Consider the following 7,268-nt stretch of genomic DNA (forward strand, 5'->3'; position numbering starts at 1 on the left):
CTGCACATCATTTAGGTCTTACCTTCATTTTGGATGATTCTGGGATATATTTTATCATCCCTGCTGTGTGTTACCTTCACATTGTACTCTTTTCTTATAATAGAATTTTCCCCACAGTTTTGTTTTTATCTGCTTATACTCTTTCAAAGTAGAATGCAAAGTGAGGGGAAACATTCTATATTGTTTATCCACATATACAGCATTTACCACTAATATATGCTGGTCACTTTATGCATTTTCTTTGAATGAGTGACTGATACTTTTTTAAGCGTTGAATAATGAAGGCCTTATTTTAACCAACCCTATTTTCTAAGTCTCCTTGGTATCCTTTTTTATGCTGTAATGATAATGAAACTCAGATGCTGATGATGGTATAAAAATATATGAGTTTCTAATTTTTAGGCCACTTTACTCCATTTCTCATCTCTCTCTCACTGAGTCAAATCTGAATGAAGAATACAGAATTACTACTAAGAATGCAAAGAAAAAAAGACAAAAACAACAGAAATAGGTTTACATTTGAAGAGGTTTGGCAGGTTTGCAGTGGAGTCCTCCCACAAATCAAAATTTGGTAGGAGTGGGTGAGGAAATTCCAAATTCTAGTCGGTTTGAATGAGCCACATTTCAGCTTTTTCCAGTGTCTCATATAATGTAGTGGGCCTTCCTGAAGGGAACAAAAGGGAAAAAAAGGTAGATAACATAAGAGGATTATCATAAGAATATACCAGATAATTTTATGAAACGACTGGAATAATGTAGCCAAAGATGTATAAAGTGTCTGTGCTTTAATAAAATGAATCTATACATGTATTTTTATATATATGGTGTATATATGCATAATTTAATTTCCATGTATTATATATGTTGCTCATATGTATATAAAAGAAAAAAGTGTTAAGAAAATTGTGAGTGGATATTACATCTCTAACCTCACATCAGTATATTCATTATCATAAACATTATTAAAATAACCCACTGTAATATTAAATATATTTTTGTTTACTCTCTAAAGCTGCGATAGTGATAAGTATATATTTAAACAACTCTTTAAACTCCCTGATCGCTTAATCCTTCCATATTCATAAAAACAGCTATGACATACTCAATCTAGATTCTACTATTTCCCAAGCTAGTCCCTTGGTTTTTGATTCTCCAAGTGAACCATGAATTTTTTGACCATATGTCTTGATTCCTTAAGCTTACTTGTGGTTCATGTTAAAGTTTTAATTATATTAGATTTTTAAAATAAATATATTAGCAAATGACAGTTGAAAAATTTTCAGAAATTATTGAAATGGATATTTATGCTCACCCTTAATTTGGCTTATACTTTCTTTAATGGAGACACCTAGTTTAGAAAACATAAATAACTTGGATGTTCACATTTCAACACTACTTTATGAATTAAAACAAATGATTTCCAAGTCTTTAATGAAGGAATGTAGAAACATTAGAAACCTCAAATTACAGGTTTCTGTGTCTGGAATAAAGCCATCATAACTCTCACCTATGAAGGAATCCTTCCTCTAATGTGAGAAAATAGTTTAATTTGTAAATAAAGAAACTGAAGTATACAAGAAGAAACAATTTCCTCAATGCTACATAAATAAATAGTTGTGCTGGAAACATGTTTCCTCAATCTACATGTTTCCATTCACCAAGATATTTCTTGATGTGTCTAATGACATTTTTTAAAAAATGAAAAATGCATAGTAAAGTGTATATGTGATTGTTGCAAGAAATCTTAAGAGCTTTAACTTTCAGGATAATGACTTCTTAGAGTGTTCTGTAGACATGATGGTCATAAGGTTCTGACTGACTCCATGATGTCAGCCTTTCCTTAATATTCCTGAGACTGATACAACATCTTATTTCCAATTCATCATTTCACTTACAACAAACACACGCCTATAAACTTATATTTATATAAGCTCATATTCAAAGGCATAGGATAGTTAGGACTTCACACAACCAATTAAAAACATGACTTACCTAGTGTTTCACTGTAAAACTGATCCCACTTCCTCATATTACATGTTTGAAACCAAAAATCAAAGTATATCATGTTTTTCACTCTCTGCATGAATGTCATTTGATCACTTAATTCTGATAGAACAATAGGTACATAGGAAGGAGGGATTAAAAGTCCTCCACTATACTTTTCAAATGTGTATCCAGGAGAGAAGCGCAGAGTGTACACAAAGGGTATTTGAAGTAGCTCAGCCAGCAGCTCACCGCAGGGACAAATGGCATCTGCAAGAATGATATCAAACCTTGATTCTGTAGTTTTATCATATGTTTCTTGTTCAAAACTGCTTCTTTACATAGCATTAGAGCATAGTCAGAAAATTCCCACAGGATTTCCTGCATTTGTGAAAAAATATGACCAAAATGAATCTTTTAGAATATCATACACCATCTTACTGATCAGGCTCATGAAGATATCCTCATAAACATCCTTACTTAAAGATGTAGGATAAACTTCAAATTTAATACCCGATGTTTTGTTGGTATCAACAAGAATGGAAGCTGAAGATGTCAATACAGTCACCTCATGCCCTCTCTGTCCAAGTTCATCCAGGATTGTCTTCATATTCATCCAGTGGCTGTATTCTGTGGGCCACACCAGCACCTTTCCACAACTTCCAGAGCTAAAGTAACAACTCACTTGTAGCAGCAGAAAAGCTGATGTCCATTTCATAGACATCTTGATGCGATGCAATACTTCTTTTTTAGTTGTTGTTTCTCTCTTATTCTCATGCTTATGTCCAAGGAGAAATCAATCAAGAAGTTAAAATATAACTCCTACACTTCTACCTTAATACATTACATGAACAGGCTGAGAATGTGCATGGCAAGAGGGCAAACCAAAGGTGGATGATTCCATGCTTACACAAATGTGTTTAATGTCTCTTTTGTGTTTATAAGCTAAGACTGATGGCTGTGAATGTGCAAGTCAATTCACCTGTCTTACGTAAAATATTTGAGAATGGCATCAAGAACATTAGAAGGCTAAACTCCTAGGCTTCTAAATAAAGGCATTTTGTGAATAGTCTGAGCATGTGGATGGCAAATGAACAAACAAAATGTAGATGGTCTCGTGCTTACACAAGTGTGTTTAATATCACTTTTATGTTTATAAGTTTTAACATTGGGCTAAGATTGATGACCTTGCATGTGCAAGTCTCTTGTCTTATGCAATATAATCTGTCAAAAACACTGGCAAGTGAGAGGCTCCTGTGTCTGTAGTCTTCCTGACACAGAACTAGGCATAAAGTAATTATACAGTCAAAGCAGCATTTGTTGGAGTTCATGATTCAAGAATTTTTTTGAAAAAACTTTGTGGACATATAATTCACATACCTTACCATTCACCAAGTATTGTATAAAATTCAATGCTTCATAATATATTCACAGAATTGTAAATCCACCACAATATTCAGTTTTAGAGCATTTTCACCTTCATACAGAAACTCTGTACACTTTAGCCTGCATCTCTCCACCATGAATTTCTCCATCTTACCAGACCTAGGCAACAACTGGTCTAATTTTTGTCTCATAGATTTGCCTATTCTGAATACTTTTTATGAATGGAATCATATGACCTGTGGTCTTTTAGTAATTGGCTTTGTTCAATTAGCACAATGTTTTAAAGGTTCATCCATGGCATAGCACATATCAGGACTTTCTTTTTCTTTCCAGGTAGTATTCTATGTTATGCATATGCACATTTTATTTCTTCATTTATGTTTATGGACATTGATTTATCTCCTATTTTTGTCTATATATAGATGATGCTGTTTATTAATATTCATGCACAAGCTTTGTGTAGACTATTTCATTTCACTTAGGCATATACCTAGAAGTGGAATTGCTGGGTCATATGACAGCTGTATGTGTAAGTATTTGAGGAATTGTTAGACTATTTTTCAAAGCAGCTGAACCAAGTTCTATTTTCATCAGCAAAGTATGGGGGCTGCAATTTCTCCATATCCTTGACAACAATTTTGACTAGGGGTCTTCAAAGATTTCACAGAAATATTAATATTATCTTTCAATTTTATTTTTCTGCAACTTTTTGATGTTTCCTTGCATTATATATCATTGATTGTAGGCAAGATAGTAGGAGTAGAGTGGTATCTCATTATGATTTATATAGTTTTGGTATCCAATGATGTTGAGCATTGATTTATATACTTAATAGCCATTGCATATTTTTCTATGGGAAATTTCTATTCATATCCTTTGCTCATTTTTGATTGGGTCATTTATCTTCTTATTATTGAGTCATAGGTGTTTTTTTAGAATATATTTTTGATACAAGTTCCTTATCAGGTAGGTGGATTGCAAGTATGTTCTCTAATCCTATAGGCTGTTTACAAGAAAACAGCTGGGATGTTGATAAGGATTGCATTGAATTTATATATCAATTTGGGGAGTAGAGCATGACCGTTACAACAATATTAAGTGTTTTGTTTTAATTTATGAACATGAGCTGCCTTTCCATTTATTTAGATATTCTTTAATTTCTTTTAACAGTGTTTTTTAGTTTTCACCATTCAAGTTGTATACTTTTTGTCAAATTTGTTCCTAGGAATTATATGATCTTGAATAATATATTTTAATTAAATTATTTATCCATTTATTATTTAATTGACACATATTGATGATACCCATTTATGGAGTATGGAGTTATATTTCAATACATGTATATGACGTGTGATGATTGATTCAGGGTAATTAGCACATTAGTTATTACAAAAGTTTATTATTTCTTTGTGATGAGAGAGCATTTCATTTCCTCTCTTCTAGCTAATTAAAAACATACATTGAATTATTGTTAATTATAGATGCCTAGCACTACTGTAGACCACTAGAACTTATTTTTTCCATTTAGGTGTGATTGTTTTCTGAATTTCTTTTTGGATTTTTCATTGCAATAATGTAGAAATATAATTGATTTTTGTTTATGGATCTTGTGTCCTGAAAGCTTGCTTTGTTTATTGTTCTAATATTTTTCTAGTGAATTCCTGAAGATTTTCTATATGTGACCGACTACGTCATATGAAATAGAGATACTTTAACTTCATCCATTTCACCATGGATTCCTTTTTCTTCATTTTCTTGTCTAATTGTCTCGGGTAGAACTTCTAATACAATACTGAATAGAAATGAGGAAAGTGGATTTAGTCTTTATGAAATATAATGTTAGCTGTGGGTTTTTTATAGATGCCATTTGTCAATTTGAGAAAGTTCCCTTTTATTTCTAGCTTATAGAGTACTGTTATGATGAAGGGTATTTGATTTCACCAAATGATTTTGTCTACATTTATGGGGATGATCATGCAGTTTTTGTCCTTTATTCTAATGATATGGTGTATTATTTTAATCGATTTTTAGGATGTTAAAGCAATTTTGAATTCCTGAGATAAATTCTACTTTGTCATGGTGTATAACCTTTCTCATATGTTCCTGGGTTTAGTTTCTAGCATATTTTTTTACGATTGTCATGTTTATATTCGCAAGAGATATTGATCTGTAGTGTTCATTTTTTGTGATTTTTAAAAATGATTTTAGTATAAGGGCTTATTTGAATATGTTGGTAATGTTTCCTCCTCTTATATTTTTTGGAGGATGGTTTTGAAGAATTGGTATTAATTCATTATTAGACGATTGGTAGAATTCACAAGCAAAGCACTGAGCCTGGACTTTCTTTTATGGGTTGTATTTTGCTTCATTCTCTAATTCATTCTCTCTTTTCATTATTGGTCTATTCAAATTTTGTTTCTTCTTGAGTCTATTTTGTAGTTGCTTTTCTCTGCACCTGCCTGTAGTAGAGTTTCTTTCTCACTGAAGTGGAAAATAGTGAGAGAGCAGATGATGGTTGAAATGTAACATATTCTTGACATTTTTTTGCCAAGTCTTAGTAAATTTTTTGAAGAAATGCTGCTTTATGTGCTTTATCATTAGAACAATTTCTGCATACTTTAACTTTTTCATACTAAAAACATTTTTTTTAGTGCTAAAGATGTAATCACTTTGCATCTCTTCCACAATCAGAATGATGTATGGTAAAATCCAAACATTTAATAAGTTTATAGGCTTAATTTAAGTAGAAATGTTTAGGATACATCCTGAGTATACATTTATACATTCATCACTCAGCACTGAGTCATCTTTTGTAAGTCGTCTTTTGTAAATATATATATGTATACTTTTCTTTTTGAGCGCCAGTGTTATCTATTTACCTGTGCACCACTTTCTAAAGTTCAGTTATATATGTAAGAATGCTTAATATAAGGTCTACTCTTTTAGCAAATTTTTAAGTGCACAATACATTATTGTTAACTATAACCACAGTATATTCTAAAGCAGATCTGTAGAACTTATTCAGTTTGTATAATTGAAACTTTACACTCATTGAGTAGCCACTTCCAATTTTCTCAATCCCCCATCCCTTGGCAACCACCATTCTACTCTCTGCTTCTGTGAGTGACTATTTTAGATACCTCATTTAGGTGAAATCATGCAGTATTTGTATGATTTCTAGATCGCTACTGGCTTATTTTACTTAACATTATGCCCTCCATGTTGATCCATGTTCTCACAAGCAGCAGTATTATTCGATCATATAGAAGTTCTATTTTTAACTTTTTGAGGAATCTCTATGCTGTTTTCCATAGTGACTGGAATATTTTAATTTTCAGGTATAGTGTACAAAATTTCAAATTTCTCCACATTCTAGCAAACTCATTGTATTTTATTTATGTGTTTTTTTATAAAGGTATTCTTAGACACGTGAAGTAATATAGCATTGTGGTTTTGATTTGCATTTTGCAGAGGATTAGAGATGTTAAGGCATGAGCCTCAGGCTGCTGCTAGCCGTGGCAAACAGTGGAAGGACAGCCAGCATGTGCAATGACATTTCATGTCAAGAGAGGAAATGAGAGAAATTGGAAGGGGTGCCAGACTCTTCTTAACAACCAGCTCTCACAGGACATAATGGTGTCAGCAAAGGAAGGTATTCATATATTCTTGAGGGTTCTGCTTCCATGACCCAAACACCTCCACTAGGCTTCTCTTCTCAACACTGCCACAGTTGGAATCTAATTTTAACATAAATTTTGGAGAGCCAATCATATCCAAACTGTAGCAAGGGATATTTATCCAACATGATAAATTAAAACCCATGGCTAACATTATACTTAATGGTGAGAAACTAAAGATTTCTTCTTGAGCTCAGAAGCAAAAGTGCCACTTTTTAATCA

At 32.4% G+C, this 7,268-nt stretch overlaps 1 pseudogene; it reads right to left on the reverse strand.

The window, feature by feature from the left end:
- Nucleotides 1-513: 513 nt before the first annotated feature.
- Nucleotides 514-2,707, reverse strand: LOC134385713 (UDP-glucuronosyltransferase 2B15-like; annotated as a pseudogene).
- Between the last annotated feature and the right edge of the window lie 4,561 nt (nucleotides 2,708-7,268).

The sequence above is a fragment of the Cynocephalus volans genome, chromosome 9 (genome assembly GCF_027409185.1).
Source record: "Cynocephalus volans isolate mCynVol1 chromosome 9, mCynVol1.pri, whole genome shotgun sequence".
NCBI lineage: Eukaryota > Metazoa > Chordata > Mammalia > Dermoptera > Cynocephalidae > Cynocephalus > Cynocephalus volans.